This window comes from Leopardus geoffroyi, chromosome B2 (assembly GCF_018350155.1).
Source record: "Leopardus geoffroyi isolate Oge1 chromosome B2, O.geoffroyi_Oge1_pat1.0, whole genome shotgun sequence".
NCBI lineage: Eukaryota > Metazoa > Chordata > Mammalia > Carnivora > Felidae > Leopardus > Leopardus geoffroyi.
This window is the reverse complement of record NC_059332.1, coordinates 139,617,688-139,638,069: the sequence shown is the minus strand read 5'-3', so window position 1 is coordinate 139,638,069 and position 20,382 is coordinate 139,617,688. Positions and strand designations below refer to the sequence as shown.

The 20,382-nt window shown below is 47.9% G+C and overlaps 1 protein-coding gene across 6 annotated transcripts in view; it reads right to left on the bottom strand.

Moving 5' to 3' along the window:
* Positions 1-20,382, bottom strand: part of SCAF8 (SR-related CTD associated factor 8) — a 219,156-nt gene that overhangs the window by 38,073 nt on the left and 160,701 nt on the right. For 4 of the 6 annotated variants that reach the window (XR_006717668.1, XM_045500110.1, XM_045500112.1 and 1 more), the window contains one exon: positions 19,121-20,248. The exons of the other annotated variants lie outside the window; for them this stretch is intronic. The gene's annotated coding sequence lies outside the window, so the exon portion shown is untranslated. Of the gene's footprint in view, positions 1-19,120; positions 20,249-20,382 lie in introns of those variants that run through there. 6 annotated transcript variants of the gene reach the window in all.

Sequence of the window (20,382 nt, the reverse complement as noted above, 5' to 3'; positions counted from 1 at the left end):
CTCGCTTTCTGCCCCTCCCGCCTCTCAAAATAAATAAATAAACTCAAAAAAATAAAGACAGAGAGGAGCTGCAGAGTTAAGTGCTTTGATACAGCTATGCCATGACTAGTCTATTAAAACAAACCTATAGTTCAGACTAGAATGCAAAGGTTGCACACGTTTTATCATCACACAGGAAGGAGTCTTGTGATAAGACATTTCAGTGCTTGTGACCGACAACTGTTGTGCCCTCAGCCCCCGGAGGACGGGAGGGTGCATGGATGGGAACCAGCGAGACATGCTGTCCTAAGGACATCAGGAGAATGCCCCCCACCCCGTATGGTTTTGGGAAACTTCTCTCAGCCTCGCCCTGTTGGCCATTCAAAGTGCCTCTGACACACAAGTCTTTATTTGGGGAACAGGTGTTTGCAGAGGATGTGCAGAACCTTCAGGAAGATTCCAGATATTGCCCCACGCAGGGGATCATGACTCTCCTGATGCCCCTCACTGTGGCAAGCCACCCACCCTCCTGCCTAGCCTGGAACCCAGGCTTTAACGGTGAAAGAATTCAGGGCAGGGAACCAGGTAGGGTGGGCCAGCGGACCCAGGGACAGGATGGACTTTCTTGGTAAGGACGAGCCGCGAGAAGGGACAACCTGTGTCCTTTCCCACCTTCCTCTTGGGGCCTAGGAAGGCCTGGGAAGGTCCCAAATGTGAAACAAAAGCCACGCATCATATTTCCCAGTGGCTTCACCCTGACATCTTTTCAGATCTTGATAGGCCTTAGATGAAAAACTTCAAAGGGGAGAGTGATAAGCGGGAAGCTTTTAAAATCAGGAACACATTACTTACAGCTTGCAACACTGGCCTTTGTGGCTGTGATATCTCAGCCAGCGTGAGCCACTTTCATTAGGATTCCTAGTGAACCTTGCGGAAATATGTGTGGTCTCATAAGAAGGGCTGAAGGTGTGCATATGCAGGTGTGTGTGTGTGTGTGTGTGTGTGTGTGTGTGTGTTAAAAGGGGTAAATAATCTGTAGTTAAAAAGCACCCACAGGGAAAACTCAAGTTCTGTTGTTTAAAAACAGTAATTTAAAATCAGTAATCACAGCTCACATCCCATGACATCGGTAAATGTGATTATCTCCATTTCTCTGGTGAGAACACAGGTGCGACCAGTGACTAACCCTGGTTCCTGATAATGACAGTGACTCCAGGGAACTTATTCAGGTCAGATACCTGTTTAAAGTCAGTGGAAATCTACTTTGAGAGTAAAGATTTCTTTTTTTTTTTTTTTTTTAAAGTTTATTTATTTTTGGGACAGAGAGAGACAGAGCATGAACGGGGGAGGGGCAGAGAGAGAGGGACACACAGAATCGGAAGCAGGCTCCAGGCTCTGAGCCATCAGCCCAGAGCCCGACGCGGGGCTCGAACTCACGGACCGTGAGATCGTGACCTGGCCGAAGTCGGACGCTCAACCGACTGTGCCACCCAGGCGCCCCGAGAGTAAAGATTTCAAGTGAAGTTCCACTTCCCAATTAGAAGTTTTAAAAAGCAAATATTTTATTTACTTTTTAAAATTGTATTTATTTATCTTGAGGGAGAGGGAGAGGGAGAGGGAGAGAGAATCCCAAGTAGGCTCCGTACCATCAGTGTGGAGCCTGATGTGGGGCTTGAACTCATGGAACTGTGAGCTCATGGCCTGAGCCTGTCAAAACCAAGAGTCGGACGCTTAACCGACTCAGCCACCCAGGGGCCCCTGAAAAGCAAGTGTTTTAAACTGAGTGTATATTTTGGTAGAGAAGGAATTTGGGATTGAAGAAAAACGTCTGGGCCCCAGCTCTCATTTGCTTATTATTACCTCAATGGCGTGTCCTCAGCACGTTGTGTCTGAGTGGCCCGGCTGACCCGGGCAATGCAGACGGGTTGGGGTGGAGGGGAGAGGGAGGGACCAGACAGAACAGTGAACAGAACAGCAGAAGCCTCCAGGAGCAGGCGGACTCCTCTCCTCTGGGGGATGGAGAACAGACAGTGCAGGGTGAAGGCAACCGCTTGCTGGCTTGCTGATGCCAGCCGTCACGGGCCTGAGGGCATCAGGACCCAGGCTGGGCACCATGTTCAAATGCTGCCGAAGCCGTTGTGGTCAAGACTCAGAGATCTAGAAGCTTCCAGCCCATGCCTTGAGCCTGGAGGACACACGAACCTTCCCGGGCTGACCAACCACCGTCTATGTCTCTCACCTGCAGGTTTTCAAGGATGGAAACCCACTCCATCCTTACAGAGATTTCTGGCTTTCCCTTGGTGACCCTGAGAGTGACCTGCAGGCCCCATTCCCGTCCTCTCCTGTTCTGTCGGTTCTCTCCTGGCTTTTACAAGACATCTGGCCAGTTCCTAGTGAAACAACAGCTCCCATTTACTGAGTCATCGAGATGGTTCCAGCACTATGCCAATGGCTTTATCTAACAGACTCATTTGATTACTCCTTTACAAGAACTCCCATCTCTGCTCTTCCCCCCCCCCACCTCCCCACCACCCCTGACCCGTGCACCTGCCTGCCAGCGTTCCTCATTCTCTCTTCCGCGGGCTCTTCACAACCCCGTACAACCACCACAGGGCCCATTTGCTCTGGCGACTACTTTCTCCGTCTAGGAAACGTCTGTCCCGTCAGAAATCCCTGAGTGGTCGTTCACTGCCCCTCCCACCTTCTCATACCCCCACCCCAGTCCTGCTAAGGCTCTCTTTGAGAACATACACCTTCTTCTCTCATTTCTACTTCTCTCAACTTTCTGTAGCTCCCCCGACCAGGAGGGAGAGCCTCTGCTTCCACGCACCCACCCATGGTCCCCTCTTTTCTCTGCATGGTGCTCGGCGGCAGACGTGATGTAATTAGAATGATAACATTCTCCTACTTCACACCGGGTGGGAGCCACCCATCACCCCTACAAGCAACACAGACTTCAGTCTCAGCTGGAATGTCTCTAGGGAGAGTTTTTCCTTGGCCACACTTTCTACTCTCTCTCACCACCGCCACCCCCAAATTCTCTTCTTCAGACTCTTGCTCTCATGGTTACATCTATTACAACTGAAAGTATGTCAGCCATTTCTTCATGGCTTTCTCAGAACATACAGGGCATGCAGGGGCTCACGCGTCAGAACGTATGTCCTGTGTGGGAAGGTGCTTGTATCCCCGCGCTGCAGAAAGTATCGGTTGAAGGTTGAATAACAGACCCATCTGGTACTTGGACTTTCTTCCTGCCCCTTCATTCCACCCCACCTACCCTGCTCAGGCTCTCAACTTTTCAGCTGTCTTGGTTTTAGTGGCACATTCCCACCAATAGCTTGCCTGCCAATAGAATAAGATCACACATCCCACTGGAGACTTCAGTTCCTGGTTCCTTCCTCCAAGAACTGTAGCATCTAAAGCCTGAGGCGGAATTCACGGGCCACGTTTCTGTCTAGCCAAATCACCTTCAAGACGCAAGGCAAGTGATCAGCCATCTTGAAGCTGGAGGCCCCAGAATGATAAAGGGCTTCCAATGATTCATTGGGTTTGAACACTTTTTTTTAAACCCACATCACATTCATGATTTCCTTTACCAGGCTGCCAAAATATCTGGTACGTCAGGAAGGAAAGGGGAGTTAATCCCGGCTGGGCACTTGCCCCAAAACATGAACTTGTCCTGCTCCCTTTCACCCAGCTCCCAGATTAGTCTGGCTCTGGGTAGGGGACCTAATACCTTCATGTGTTTACCTGTCCTTCTCTTAGTCTCTGTCTGGGTGATGCTGGTAGGTGGGTAGGAGGGTAGGTAGGTTAGACAGACATCGGGTTCAGCTTCATCCCCACCACTTAAACTATCCATGATGTTGGGCGAGTTACCCTATCTTTCTAAATCCCATCACACGGATGAGAAAGAACACTTGTAGATCTGTTGTGAAGATTGCAAACATGTATTTAAAGTGCCTGCTGTGGTGTCCTGCATCTAGAGAGTACCCCCACAAATAAGGTTTATTCCTTGTGTGTGTGTCGCTAGCTGGGTGTGTGTGAGGGGCAGAGGGGGAGGGTACGTCCTTTCGTAGGAAAAGCCCTAATAGTGGTGACCTCCATCCCTGAGTCTACTTCCGCAAGAGGCTGGTCTCTATTGAGTCCTTTTACCCTCAGTGGTCCCACGACCTCTTCTGGCTGGCAACGCACTCTGTTTTCTCCCTCGGGGTGGTGGTAGGAGAATGATTTCAAAGTCACCAACCAGCCGGCATTTGGCCCAAGCAATTTTCATTCTGGTTTTGTGGGAACGTTATATAACCTTGTTGAGGCCATATAGATTTTTACCAGGGTCTTGAGAAGGATCAGCGTTCTCACGGAGTCAGGGTCCCTGGGAACTGGATGAGCACACCTCACCTGCCCTCTCCAGAGGTCATGGGAAAAATAGGGAAAAGGAAATGAACAAAGCCAGGTTTGATTAGGGTGACCTCTCTGGAGCAGTTTGGCTTCTTAAAAATAATAGCATTAAATTGACACGTGTATTTGTGCTCTGGAAATAGCACCCATCTTCCTCACACAGGTGTGTTGGTTATTTCGAGAGAAAGCATGCAGGAGAGGCAGAGAGAGAGAGAGAGAGAGAGAGAGAGAATCCCAAGCATGCTCCGCAATGTCAGTGCGGAGCCCGACACGGGGCTCAATCCCACGAACCAAGAGATCGTGACCTGAGCTGAAATCAAGAGCCAAATGCGTAACTGCCTGAGCCACCCAGGCCCCCCAAGATGGTGGAGCTTCTCAGTTAAAGTTTTCAGGAGGCCAACTCGTGGCCTGTGAATGAAGACAAGGTTGCAGTCCAGCGGCTGCTTCCGTGGACGACCCCGATGACGCCGACAGCTACGACGGACCGCCACGTATACCCCCTCTCCTCCCACTTCCAGATCTCCCGACACCTCTGCATACCAGGACGGCTAGACGCAAAAAGCAAATGTGCAACGAAAGCCAGCATTTTTTCTCGACATCGACTGAAAGCAAGGTTTTCAACCTTCTCGAAGGATTAGAAATAGCCGTGTTCTTCCTCAGTCCCCAACACGCTATCAGGCTTTGTTGAGTGAAAGAGGAGGGACTCTGGCTGTCCTGGGTCAGAGTCGTGGCTGCTCAGGTGCAGGATGTGGACGCTCCCGTCCTAAGTGACGTGTGGGAAATGGAAGCACGCCGTGGGAATGATGGTGAGATAGAGAGAGATGCTGCCTGTGCTCAGCATTTTGTATAAACATCCTGGTCACTGGTTGATAGATGAGCAGCGGTTCTCTCCCCGTGCGTCAGAGCCTCGTCACAGTGTTGGTGACATACAGCTGTGGTCAACCTGGCTTGGATGCAAAGATCACGAGGGCCTTGTGGCTGGTGAGATACTAAGATATTCAGACACTGGTTTGAAGCAGCCACTCTGATTCTCTCAAGGCTGTCCCCAAGAGGCGGTCGGACATGGCGTGTTGGGCAGTCAGGTCCCCCTCCCACCCTGGGGTCCTTGTACCACTAGGCAACATTGGTCTCCTTATGGCTGATGCCCGAGTTGGGCTCTGGGGCTTTTAATGTTTATTCATTTTTGAGAGAGAGAGAGAGAGAGAGACAGAGCACGAGCAGGGGAGGGGCAGAGAGAAAGAGAGGGAGACACAGAATCTGAAGCATGCTCCAGGCTCTGAGCTGGCAGCACAGAGCCTGATGTGGGGCTCAGACCCATGAACTGTGAGATCCTGACCTGAGCTCAAGTTGGATGCTTACCTGACTGAGCCACCCAGACACCCCGGGGCTTTTAAAATCCTAACAATAAGGGACCCTGAGCTCCCACTCCACCCTTAATCTAAAGTCTCAAAAAGTTGCTTGTATGAAAGGGGAAATTTTAAATCCCTCAAAGGGGAGATTCATGTCGATGGTTCTGCCTCAAAGATTCCCAATCAGGCCAGTGGCTAGGGCGGAGGGACTGAAGGCTGTCACTCACCCCCCACCTGTGCCACACTACGTATTTTCGTGAAATATGCCAGACCCTCCATGCGGGGCACATTTTACTATTGAAACCCAGAGCTACTGTTAAAAAAAAAAATTATCCTTGATCATTTTAATGCTACTCTAATTATTACAAAAATGGGATTTAAAAGCAGCAATGAAGAATTTAGCGAAACAGATTTGATAGAAAGAAATTCATTTCCTGAGATTTTGCCACGATATTTTCCTCTCCTGGAAAACTGGCTTCACTGGAGCCCTTTCCAGGTGAATTTCCGTCAGTGATTCATGTCTCCATCCGATTGATAGGTGTTTAGCCCTCACTGGGGAGGGCATACAAGGATGGGGCTCCTAGTCTGACCTTGTGAGCACTTCAGGCTGTGCCGGGAAAGAGGCCCCAGACCGCCGGGGGGGGGGAATGAGCAACGCTGGGCCACAGACACCACCAGGACCGTGCACCCTCTGGGCACTGTCCTCGCTACACCATCACTGCTGCACAATCCTGGCCACACTCGCTGGACGCGTTGTTTATCGGAGGCACTGCGCCGACGGCTTCATATGCACCCACCTTCCTGATCTCCAATTTAGCCGTGTGAAAATGGGCTCAAGAAGGTTAAATCACGGGGAGCCTGGGTGGCTCAGTCGGTTAAGCAACCGACTTCGGCTCAGAACATGATCTCAGGGTTCATGAGTTCGAGCCCCACTTCGGGCTCCAAGCTGATGGTGCGGAGCCTGTGTGAGATTCTGTCTCTCTCCCTCTTTCTTTCTCTCTCTCTCTCTCTCTCTCTCTCTCTCTCTGCCCCTCGCTCACTTGCACCCTCTGTGAAAAATTAAACTAAAAAAGAAGAAGAAGAAGCCTAAACCACATGTTTGCATCCCAGAGCTGGTCAGCGGTGGAGACGGAACAGAGCCCATCGGGAGACTTGGAAGTCAGGACTCCAACCCACTTACGGACACACACACACAGGAGAGTCACAGCCCCCCCGAAAGCGCACGCCAGTCACGATGAGGCCGCTCTGTCCAGCTCAGCCGAGCCTCCTGGCAAAGCAAAACTCTAAGCGATGCATTAAAGACGTCCCCGGGGCCCTGGGAAAGAAAACCCACACCCCATAAACCATGGAAACTCACGCGATGGTGTCACGCAACATGGGACTCAAACCCACAACCTGGAGATCAAGAGTCACATGCTCCACTGACTGAACCAGCCAGGCACCCCTCTCCTTTTTCTTCCTAATAGAGAGAGAGTGTGCACACGTGTGTGTGCAAGCGAGGGGGGTCGGGGGGAGGGGAGGCAGAGAGGGAGAGAATCTTAAGCAGGCTCCACACTCTGCACAGAGCCCTTCTGATCTCTAATCGAGCCGATGTCACCTCGTCATCCGGGAGGTCTTCCCGGCCCTCCACGCACAAAGTACTGGCCGTGGCCTCCCCTGCCCCTTTCCCATTCCTCCCTTACCCTTCTCCCTTCTCTCTGTAGCACCTGTACCCACCCAGCGGATCACATCAACGTGCCTCTTCCCGCTAGATTAGAAGCCCTGCGAAATCAGGGACTTGGCTTTGTACACCGTTACGTTTCGGGTACCAGACGGGGCCTGCCCTATATGACATACGATCTTGTAACTGAATCGGTAACATTTGTGGAACTCTGGAAATGAACAAAACGCTGCCCTCCGGGTGGGTGGCGGAGACAGAGGTAGAGGGCTACCCCCTGCGCACACGCTGCCCCCTCGCCTGGGGCTCCGAGCTGCTCCCTGCCTTTGCTCCCCGCCTCCCTGCCTTTGCTCTGGCGTTTCCTGCCCTCGAAATCCCAGACCACCCCTCTCTGTGGTCAAAGTGCAGCTTGAACGGCAGCTCTTCGCAAATCCGGTTCCATCGCTCTCCCCCACCTTTGAGATCCTGACTCTTCTCCCCACAGCGCAGCCCTTTCTGGTTCCTCTAGTAAACCGTGACCGTGTCTTCCCTTGTAGGAGTGTTACGATGGCCCTCCCGACCATCTCTAGGGCAGGGCCTCTGTACCTCCTTACCTAACCAAGTCACTTTTAAGTCTTGCCTTTTTTCTAGAAATAGCCAAGTTGTCAATTTGGCCTATGATTGAACAATATTTCTGTGGGCGGTTAGAGTCCAGACGCCAAGTCAAAAGCTGAACGGGCACTCCGAGGCTCCTGGCATTTACTTGAGCAACAGAGACCCTGACCTGCCAGGTGACATGAGTCATGGGCATATTTGGGACTAAATACCAGGCACTCTGTCACTAAACCAATATTCCCATGATCTCAGTACGCGCTGCCTGACAGGTAGGAGACCTGAAAACAATATGCTGTCCTCAAGATCTGAAGAGAAACAAAACAAAACAAAAAAACACCCGGCAAAGTCGAAATTAGTGTTTAATAAAATGCAAACAAAACATCTCGTCGTTTTTTTTTTTTGGTTAGAATATGGCAGCCACAATCTTATCTGTCTGATAGGATATGAGCCGAGAGCCTTCAGAATAAAACTACGGGCTTCCAAAGTCTCGAAACAGCCACGAGGGCAGGAGCACACAGTGTGGCTGGAGTTCTGAAAGCCAGGGGGTGTATGGAAAGGAAGGCTGGAGAGCTCACCACAGGCCTGTGTGGGTCCAGCTCAGGGCTCTGGGCTTCATTCTCAAGAGCAATGGGAACAGGGGTGTGGGTGTCTCTGTGCGTGATGTGTATTTGCACAATGAGATTTTGCACGTTCTGGAAGGTTCCTTTGAGGTCTGGAAAGGAAACTGGAGGAGGCCTGCGAGGAAGGTATTGTAATAATTCAGGGGAGAGGGGACAGTCATTTGGATGCGCAAACACAATGAAAATAAGGAGGAGAGCACAGATTTAAGGATCTTTTGGTCTTTCCTAAGTACACTCCTTGGGCCTGAGCTTGGACCCTTATACGGAATTCTGTTTCACAGTCGACAGCGTCCTCGCACTGTTCAAGCGATACTCCAGAATATTTCATGTTCCCCTCGGGGCTGGAATGAAAACACTGGAAGACCCCAAGGACAAAAGAGAAAATTCCATTAGGACATAATTCAGGCTTGGGATTATAGTATGCAGTGGCTTGGATGGCGGCCCCCAATATACGTTCACGTCCTAACCTCTGAAACCTGTGAACGTGACCTTATTTTGGAAAAAGGCTCTTTGCAGATGTGCTTGCAGATTTCTAGACAGAATCACCCGGATTATCTGGGTGGGCTCGAAATCTAATGACAAGTGTCCTTATGTGAGAAAGAAGGAAAAGGGACGCAGAGAAGAGGGGTGGCAGGGGAGGACAGCGGCAGCCCTGGGAAACTGGCACATGGAACAAGACAAGGACAGGATGCTCTGGGAGGTGCCCTGAACTCCCTTCCTCATCTGAGCTTATCCCTCACATACCAGAGGCCCCCCAGCATGAGGCTGGGCACCCGCGACCTGAGATCTGCTGTTCCCCTGTGCCAGGCTCCGCATGACCCTCTTCCTACCCATGGAGAGCTCGCTCTGTGGCCCTTTGAAGCAAAGGGGTTAGGGGAGGGAGCGCAGGGCCTTTGAATGGAAGAAGGGAACAGATCCTGTCTTGGGGAAGAATTTGAGAGAAGGGCAGAAGGGGATTGGAGAGGTCAAGAGCACCCACAAAGCCCTAGATAAGCTTGAAGGAGATGCTTTCCAGGATCTGTGAAAAGGAATGTCCTTAACCTGTCCATCTCCCCAGTACCTTCTCCACCATCTCACCATGCTTCTAAAACCTGGGCATAAGGGATGGCCCCTCGATATTATCCTTGTTCTTGCTGGCTGGGGTGGGATGGTCTGTACTGGGACTGCTGAGCGTGTTGTACAAGTTGCATACTGCACAAATGCACCTGTGAGGGGGTGAGCAGGAGCTGAACTCCAGCTGTGCTCCTCTTGCCATGCTGTGTGCCTTAGGAGCACAGAGGCTCCCTTCTGCAATATGCAGAGAGGCACAGGGTGTGTCAGCAGCAGCCCCTCCCTCTCTGGAGTCAGCCTGACCTTGGTCCCCAGCGCCAGACCCTCAATGGTCTCCTGTTGGTCTCCCGCAAGAGTAGCACCAAATTCTCTGCCCTCATGATGAAACTCTGTCCCCCAGAACAATCTGTATCTCCTGCCTCCTTCCTCCCACGTCCTTTCCTGCCAAAGTCAGCCTCTTGTGCCCAACGCTGCCAGAGCAGCTGGGACAGTTTCTGCTGGAGGAAACGCTCCAGTCCTGTCGAAATACTATTTCCCCTATTTCCCGGGTGTGGAAATTCCTCACACCCTTGGCACGAGAAAGCTGTGATATCATGCCAGGTCAATAGGCATGTCAAGCAACCAAATGCATATCAAAGACATTTTCTAGGCTTGCCACATGGGGGGGGGGGGCTCTGCCAGAGCAGTTTCCCTAGAAAGTATATTCTTAGCCATTTCGGAAAAACACAGACTAGTCAGTCACCTTTACTCTATAAATGTCTGTACTTGTTAGAATCATTTATAATAAAAATGTGTTCTTTCTTTACTCGGGTCATTAAAAAACAAACCAAGAAAAGTTTGAGGTCCTACGATCCAGCAGCTGATGTGAAAGGAAAACAAAAGGCAGTCATTCAAGATCTCATATTTTCATCTGAGACTTAGGACTTGAACCGTCAGGCGTGATTCCCTCCTTCCTAACAACACGAACTGTAATTTAAAGTCACACGATTTCACAGTGCAGAATGCCTTCAACCCAACAGGTGGGGTCTGTAAGACACAGAAGCTGCTTTCAAGCCTTCTGTCCTTTCTTCCTCAAAACTAGCCCACTAAGCAGGCACAGCTGTCCCTGTCTTACAGCTGGGAAACTAAGGCTTAAGGAGGTGAAGGTTGAAGGCCAGCGTGCAGTGGAGCTGAGATGTTCACTCCAGGTACGTTGGTTGACTCTGTAGCCTGAGCAGCTCAGCACTAGACCTTACCCTCTGCTGGGGAGAGCGGGGGTCCCTCCAAGCCTTTCCCATAAAGTGCTCTCCGTGCATCCGCAAAGTCCTGCCGCTTACAGCTCAGCCACAAGGGAGCCTTGTGTGGTAACGTTTTCTCTTTCATTGTTAAGGGGCTCCTGGTGTGGTGAGGATTTAATAGGGATGGTTGTCGAATTCCTGTATCCCGCCCCGCCTCTGTTTGGCCAATGAGCCCACGTGAAAGCTAAATTACATAAAAGAAAACACAAACCATCCTTCTTCCTTTAGGTCTTTGCCTAATGCTCTAGACGATATTTGTGTATCTCCACCCTCCCACCACCCCCCCCCCCACCCCACGATTCATAAATTCAAAATCTCATCCCCAGTGTGATGCTATTTGGAAGCTTTTGGGAGGTGGTTAGCTTGTGAGGGCAGAGCCCTCACGAACGAGGTTAGCACCTTTATAAAAAGGGACTCCAGAGAGCTACCTGCCTGTCCCTTCCCCCCAGGGAGGAGGACGCAGGGGGAAGATGGTCCTTACCAGACCCCAAATCGGCCAGAGCCTTGATCTTGGATTTCCCAGACTCCAGAGCTGGGAGAAAGACATGTCTGTGGTTTATTAGCCTCCCAGTTGATGGCGTTCTGTTATGGCAGCCTGAACTAAGACACCTACGTTCCACAACGAGTGGCCTGAATTCTTTTAGACCTGCCCACATTCCCGTTAGGAACCTGAGCCAGACTGATTCTTCCCTGCAGGTTAAAACGATGTGAATTTTCAGCAGCTACAGCAGTCTACCTCATTCCCAGCGCCTTCAGGGCACATGGAGTCCTCCGCTCAAGGGAAATGGGACCTGTGTCCTGTCCTGCGCCCCGTCAGCACTGTCTGACTTGGGCTGGGATCCAGACTGGATGAGTTGAACCTGGGCTTAAACAGCCCCGACCCACCCTTGCTGCCTGAGACACGCAATGAAGCTGGGGGCCGGGGGCCGCAGCACGGAGTGGCCGCCTGAGCTCTATTCCGTTGTGCTCCTCACCGCCCTGTCCGGGGTGGGGTGGGGTGGGGTGGGGGGCGGCTTTCAAGCTTCCTTCCTCTGAGTTTCCTTAATAAAATTGGTTCTTAAGTATTGGAGGATTACCAAGCTCTTTGCAAATCTGATGCAAAGCCATGGCCCTTGCCAAAGAAACATTCCAATACGCCTAAGATCTTGCATAAAGTTCAGCGTGAGCACAGCTAGGAACCCCTGGGGTTCGGGTGCCATTCAGCTCTGACGCTCCACCTTTCCAGGGTTCTGTCATGAGGGAAGGCACACAGTTAACCTCCGCTCTCCTCCCCCACGGAAGACACTTCCCCAGGGTCACAATAGGCAGAATGAGATAGACTTTCTCTCCTCCCCCAAGGTGTCTGCATGCAGGAATCACCTTCATCCCCAAAGGCATCGTGTTTGTGTTTTGCTTGTTTGTTTTGAGACAGCGAGTACAAGCAGGTGAGGCGCAGAGGGAGAGGAGAGGGAGACTCTTAAGCAGGGGCTCCTTCTCACAACCTTGGGATCATGACCTGAGCCGAAATCAAGAGTCAGACGCTCAACGGAGCCATGCAGGCACCCCAGTTCTTTTTTTAAATGAAGTTAATTTTCACTTATTTCAGATGAATGCAAGGCAATAAATAACAACTAGAGAAGAGAGATTCATTAGACTAAAGATACAATCAGGTGTCAGACGCTAATGGGCAACGACCTAGGATAGGTAAGGAGTGGGGAGCCTGCGAGAGCCCCACCTCTGTCCTTACAGATGTGCCTGGGGCCGTGGCCAGGAGCCATCAGCAAAAGTGCCATCAACTCACAGAGTCAAGCTGGCCTTTCAAAAGTGTCAACTTCCCAGATTTCCTCAGATTGATCTGCCAGGCAAATCCTGTTCCCAAAGCCCTGGGCAGACTCCCCCCATCCTGGGAAAACAGACGGACACAAAAGCCTTATCTCTGAGTATAAGGTTGTATCATTCTTTCCAACAGGCTAGCAATTGATGAACAATTCAGTTGTCGGGAGGGGAGAGCCTCCCGTGTGGCAGTGAGCCTGGCTGCCACCCCACTCTTTGTCACTTTCATTAAGCTGACGTCACTTGATCACCCGCAGTGTGTGTCCCAGTCTTGGGAATGATTAAACTTGATTCTACCCTGGAGATAAATAATGCCAGCCACCATTTCCTGTGCCAAGTGCATTCCATGGGCTGTCACGAATCAGTTAATGTACACGGTATTTTCACGACGCGGACCAGAAAGCTGTGGGCGTGATTATCTCTACTCTACAGATGAGGAAACCAGGGCTCATGGAGGTTAAAAAACTCACCCCCCTCACACAACGAACAGGAGGCAGAGCTAGGATTCAGGCATAGGCTTACCAAATCCTTCTTTCCTTTCCTCCAGCCCAGCAGCTCCCAGACTCAGTCTGCACATTAGGATCCTTCCACTTCGTCCCCCAGGGATCTTTTAAAACTCCCAACGCCCAGGACATACCCAGAAATTGCAATCTTTAGGGAAGGGACACGGGCATCGGCATTGTTTTGAAGCTAGCCACGTGATTCCAATGTGCAAGCCAACTGGGGAACCAACGCGAAGGGTTTGGAAGCATCTTCAGCTGCAAACACTTCCCAAATGACCCAAGTGCAAATCAGGAGAAAGGAATGAAAAGGAAGCAAATTAAAGAATGAGCTAAGAGTGGCTGAAGAGACTTGCGTGAATACAGGAATCTGTTTTCTCCACGGGTAATGGAAGAAACTTGATGAGAAGTAACTTCCCTGACGCAAGAGTAGACAACTCAAATGGGTGGGGTTCTGGTTTCTAGCAACTTGGTGGTTTTTTTTTTTTTTTTTAATGTTTACTTATTTGAAAGAGAGAGAACGAGCAGGGAGGGGCGGGGGGGGGGGGTCGAGGTACAGAGGATTAAAGCGGGCTCCCAATGCGGGGCTCGAATCACGAACCATGAGATCGTGACCAGAGCCGAAGTCAGACGTTTAACCAACTGAGCCCCCCAGGCTCCCCAGCAACTCAGTTTTACGGGATGAACTGAAATACACTGAGCATAGCTCTCCTATTAAGTGGGGTTTCTCTCTGCCCCACTCTTGGGGGGAGAGTGACTGTTTAGTTGGTGTCTATTTATACTAGAAGCTGCTTTTTTATGCACCAGGGTCTGTGGCTGGCACTGCCCACACTCTCCAGACCAGTACCGTGAGCCTTCTGATGGCCCTTCTGTAACAGCAAAGCCTGGTAGGGTTATATCCAGAAGAGCATTTGTTTTAGTGCATTTATGCAACATATTCAAATTCCTTAAACACTGAAGTTTGTTGAAGAAGCCTCAGTCCTCTACTATGCTAAGAAGAAGAGTTTATTGGGATGTTATCTTGTGGAACCTTAATTTGAAATGTTTGATGGTCAAGTATACTGAGGAATTACTGCTTTTAGTTGCACCGTAAGTAGAATCTTGGCCACATGGAGCATGACTGCCATGTCTTGGCTGAAGTCCAAGAAGGGATAATTAGCAAATGATTTAGTGGTGGTCATACACTTGCTTTAGTTCATACTTTGCTTTATTTTAAGTAACACGTATTGCCCGCAAGGGCCTAGTGTTCGTCACTGAATGGAAATGCTAGAATTTCCAAAGCTTATCACAAGTCTTATATTCCAGTTGGGTAAATTCCTGTACTTAGATCTGATGGATCTTTCTGCTTCCGATAAAAGATCTGAGCCAACGATGAATGAAATCCACAGCTTACTGGTTTTCTATTGGTTTTGTTTCCCTCTTTTGTACTTAATGGTAATATATCTAACCGCGATATAACTAGACCAAAAACATGAAGTCAACCCTACTTCTACGCATCTGTTTACTGGGACAGGGATCTACAGAAGCCCACCTTGTCGTTTGTGTGCTGCTAAGATGGACCCAGGAGATTCACACTCACTTCAGAGAAAATGTGGGCCAAGAAGAACTTTCTAGGTATTTCTCCCCACTCTCTCATTATCATGTATCCTTTAGTTTCAGTAAGTGTAGTGTATTTTTTTTTTTTTTTTGAGAGAGAGTCCATGAGCGTGAATGGGGGAGGGGCAGAGAAACAGGGAGAGAGAATCTTAAGCACACTCCACACCTAGCAGAGTCCAACGCGGGGCTCCATCCCATAACCCTGGGATCATGACCCGAGCCGAAATCAAGAGTCAGATGCTTAACCAACTGAGCCAGCCAGGTGCCCCAAGTGTAGTTTTTCTAAAAAAAAATTAAGGAGCTCTTCTAAGAAACTCTGAATTCTAGTGTTTTGATAGTAGAAATGGCATCTGGTGTTCTATTTATAATTTTCCCAAGACTCTAAAGCCAAAGTCATTGTGCTTGAGAGTAGTTTTTGTTTCCATCCACTTATATTTGGAACTTGTCACATCTCATGTTGAATATTTAATGCAACTTTCTTGGGTGGTGGTACTTGCTTCCTCGCTAATGTTTAGGGATCTAGAAGAAAAGAGGGGGTCCTGTTTGGAACCTGTGAGAAGGAAGGCCCACTGAGAACATATTTGTGAAATCTGGCCCCAAGGAATGTTGCTGCTAGGCCACTGGAATCGGATAAGTGCTTGGAAATACTATACCTTTGAACTGGAGTGTTTGACTAACGTATGTGAATATAATCCTAAGATTCTGAAAACCAAATGAGCAATAAACTTGTTACTGACTAGAAAACAGCAAAAAAATAAAAATAAAAAATAAAAAAGGCCAAAAACCAGAAGCTGTTTTCCACACTGGAATGTTGAGCTAATAACCTAGTCATTTTTAGGGAAACATGTGGCGTCTATCTGCCTATGTGAGCCTCCTTTGCATTCGTATCCTAATATGTGACACACCCCTGTCGCTCCTTTTGAATATGCAGATCCTGATGATAAGCACAGACATCATTTTAATTCATCACCCCACCTCCGATCTCAACACAGCACCCAGCATTTAGTAAGTCCTACATTAAGTATGTGTTGGGTGAATGAAGGAATATTGGTATTTGAAGACAGAAGTACAACATTCTGATAAAAAATCCAGAAGCTGGGAAAGAGATGTGGCCTCAGTTGTGACCGGGCCTCCCACGCAGAGATGCGGGCCTCGACCTGGGGGCTGGTGATCACTTTCTGGGCGGGAAGCTCCCCAGCTCTTATCACAGAACCCCCGGCTGGCCTGTCCTTCCCCATGGTCTCCCCAGCTGACCACGTCTTTGGAAGTTCTGCTTCTCTGTGACCTGAGTGCATTCTGGCCACTGTGCTATGGCCTCCAGGCCCACGAAGTGCGTGCATGTACGTGTGCTTCCATCTACACAGGCGAAACAAAACTCTTAGAACATGGACATTTCTGGCAAAAATGACTCCCTTTCCTTCATTAGCTTTTTTCCTTTGTCCGTTAGTAATAAAAGGATGGGAATAATGTAATGAGAGTGAGTGAGGTGCCAATGGATGTCTGTTAGCTGGGGCTCTTTACTGAGCTTGCTTGACATGGTGGGGGATGGGGAGTGGTGCTTTTAAATATTAATGCAACTCTTCACGAAGGGTCCTTTAAGATCATATAAAACAAGAATTTGGCTCAGTCTTCATAAGAAAATTTTTAAAAATCCTCCGAATAGGAATTCCTTCCATTCAATAGGCATCTTCCCCTCACCCACGACCGCCCAGGCAAAATTTATAAAAGGTGCATTCAAGTTCCTTCCCAACTGTGCATACTGACAGTCTTAGCCATCTGAAAGCCACATTTATTTCTAGAAATATGGATCCTTCGGTGGATTTTAAAATTGGTATTAATATTGTATATAGTATCTTCTTAGAAAATATATTTGAGCACAGTGTTGGAACTTGTATATTATATATATATATATATATATATATATATATATATATATATTCCTTTTATTTCATTATTGCCCACGGGTAAAGTCTTTTTCTATGAGATTTTTAAAAATGCTTTGGGGGCTCCCGGGTGGCTCAGTCAGTTAGGCGTCTGACTTTGGCTCAGGTCACGATCTCATGGCAAGAGCCCCAATTGAGCTCTCTGCTGACAGCTCAGAGCCTGGATGGAGCCTGCTTCAGATTGTGTCTCCCTCTCTCTGCCCCTCCCCTGCTCATGCTCTCTCTCTCTCTCTCTCTCTCTCTCAAAAATTAATAAACATTAAAAATTTTTTTAAATGCTTTGAAAAAGATGTGTATCTGAGAAGAAATGAGAGAAGTAAACATAAGGTTTCTCATAGATACTAAAAGGTACAGTAAGTACCTATGAGACAATAAATAAGACCAAGGCGGGGTGCCTGGGTGGCGCAGTCGGTTAAGCGTCCGACTTCAGCCAGGTCACGATCTCGCGGTCCGTGAGTTCGAGCCCCACGTCGGGCTCTGGGCTGATGGCTCAGAGCCTGGAGCCTGTTTCCGATTCTGTGTCTCCCTCTCTCTCTGCCCCTCCCCCGTTCATGCTCTGTCTCTCTCTGTCCCAAAAATAAATAAACGTTAAAAAAACAGGTTGATGTTTAAAATAAATAAATAAATAAATAAATAAATAAATAAGACCAAGTCTAAGCACTTCAGTAGGGTCCCCTCCTGGTAATCTTTAAGCAACCCTCTGAAAGCCCTGCTATAAAAACGATGTGATTTGATGACAGCCACAATAGTGCGGAATATTCCCCAATTTTAAAAATTGGATCAAGAAATAGTGGATTTAGGAAAATTACTAATAATGAATGGAAAGAGGCCTTCTTCTAAAGCATCACACTCACCCACTTTCTTAACTGCTTGTATTCTTAAATCATTTAAAACAAATTGCTTTTGATAAAAGTAATCATCTATGTGCAATTTCTGTGCAGAGACCATTCTGAAGCAGATGTTATGGGTTTTTTTCTCCCCTCTCTGAAGAATTTATTAACCACAAAGGAACTGCTTGAAACCATCTTATTTGAATGAGATCTCCGTATTAGAATTCAAGGAAGAGGCCAGCGTTTACTTAGAAACCAAACAACTCACATCCACGATTCTTTCTAACTGTGTAAATACCAAATAGCTTCAGCCTGTCAAAGTCACCTGATAGTATTTTAAAATCTAGCTCAAAAAAAAAAAAATTTTTTTTTTTTTTAAAGCTTTCCTTTGCTGCATGCAGAAGGAAGGGAAGGAGGGTGGAGTGTTAAATATTCACGCTGCTTCACAAAGAGAACTTGTCCAGATGCTCAGGCAGAGGGTGGTGGAAGCTTTGGAAAAGGGAATTCATCCAGGGAACAAAAGCATGAACGTCTGCCCTTGTTAAGGTGCCTCTTGGGAGTTTACAAAGATTGCCCTGATAGTACACCTGCAGCGAAGTGCTAAGACTGCGCATGAACTTGGTTCTGACGGAATGATCCTTATTTCTTAAGTTTGTTTGCTATCCTACTCTTTCTCCTCCCACCTCATCCTCAGAAAGGAACCCCAGAACCTTCTATTTATTTGTCTTTTTTCTCTACATGAAGAGTGCCAAAATCCCTTTGCTTATATATGCACTAGAATGTCCACATGAATCCCCGAATCCAGGCTGTTCCTTTGTGGGGAGCAGGTGGGGTGGGGGCAGGGAGCCAGATATGTGGCGTATCTATCTGCCAGTTGCACCTTTGGCCACAGAAGAACGGAAGGAAAGGGATCTTTGCTTATTTCCATACCAAATTTAGTGCCAAGCAAGGTCTAAGCTTTCTGAATAGGCTCACGTGTTTGGATTTCTTTGGAGTTTAAAAATTTCTTACTAGAATATTGTGGAATACACAAAAATATACTCTAAAACACTGGGCAGGGAGTCAACCAAAATAGACGTGATCTAAAAGACTATAGCTGTGGCTAAATTACCCACAGCCTTCTTCAGTTTTCTACTTATTTACTGGAAAATATCATCAAAATATAATTCTATTATAATCAATGTAACAGAAAATATAGTACAGCCAGAAACTGAAGAAAGCAAACACGTAATATTCCTGGGGAGGAATAATCTCTAAGCCGTGTTGCAGAATGCATCATCAAAGAGAGCCTTGGCCCTCGTAAATAGCCCAGCCTTTCCAAAAAAGAACAAAGAGTGGTTGTGCAAATCTAGAAATCGACAGCAGTTCGGTGTAAGAAACTGTGAAAGACCCAAACCACGTATGCACCTCTCTGTGTAGACACAGGGTGCTACAAAGGGCTTGGCTGCTGGGCAAAGAGGAACCACGAAAGATGCGCTGAGCCAGCTACAAGACAAAGTAAATGACTAACAACCAAAATCAGTTTCAATTTTTATTATGAACGTCCAAAGTAGACAGCATACTGTGAAAGTGTTAGGTTCTCACTGATTAAGTTTCAAGAGACCACAGACTACTGTATTCCAAGCACTTTAATTTGTGACAGAGCCAAAACAAACAAAAGAATGATAAAAATATTCTTTTCGGTGCAAAGAGTGCTCTTATTTGAGTTGCTGTTGCTGTTGTTGTTTTTTTCCCTGCAGGTATTGTGGACACTGATCATTTCCAAAACGCAAATCCTGGTCTGGTACTTGCAGCAAACTTTGATAAGCTCTGCCTGAATAAGAAGCTAATAAGAAATGTACTTATAAAGTATGTTTACAACACAATGTAATATGCCCATTCATTGTCATTTCCTTCTTCTCCCACTAGGCTTCTCTTCTACCACCTGGGTACCTGCTGTTTGTAATAACGGGTCACTGAAGGCTGGAATGAAATACCCAGAAGACTATATTGAACCCCGGATTTCCTCCAAGCTGCATTGTTCTTTCAATGAAAGCTTAAGACTTTTCAACGTTTGAGACTGTCCGAGGAGACGACTAATAAGGGATTAAAGTCACCAGTCAAGAACTACAGTCTATGCGTGTCGTGTTCAAGAAAAAAGCCATGGTCTGCTAAAGCTATGGTTCTAATAATCTGTAGTTCCAACACAATACGACTTTTTCCCCCCGGCAGGGTTTCCTTGCAATCTGCCCTCTCCATCACTGGTTCTGGATCACGCTACAGCTGGAGTTGGTTGCCATTTATATATTCCAATCAATTCTGGTCCTGTGGAAGGTGCATATCTCTTACAGATGCAATATTGTTCATCTGAGTGCATCCTCAAAAAGAACAATTATGAACTGGAAACTCATAGAGTTTGTGTTTAAAATTTATAAAATTAAACCTGTTCCAACAGGTAATACAGGGAGGCATGCTTGCAACCCGTGGATTCAATCAGAAACAATGTCTGAGAGCACAGAGCCTTCTCAATAGGTAACGGCGGCTTCCTTTTAACGCTTCCTTAAACAAGATCCGATGTGATGCACATTAGAACTTTGAAGCACGTCTCATTTATTTCTACAAGGCCTGGGACACGGGAAGGTGCCAGAACGTCATTCATCATCTTGCCTGTTGACAAAAGGAACAATAACTGGTCATCACTGGTCAATGGAATAACTTTTCCTAGTTTTTTTTTTTTCCAAGATAATTCCTAAAGAAGAGATGATGTCAATACAACAGCAAATGTTTCAATGTTTGATGAA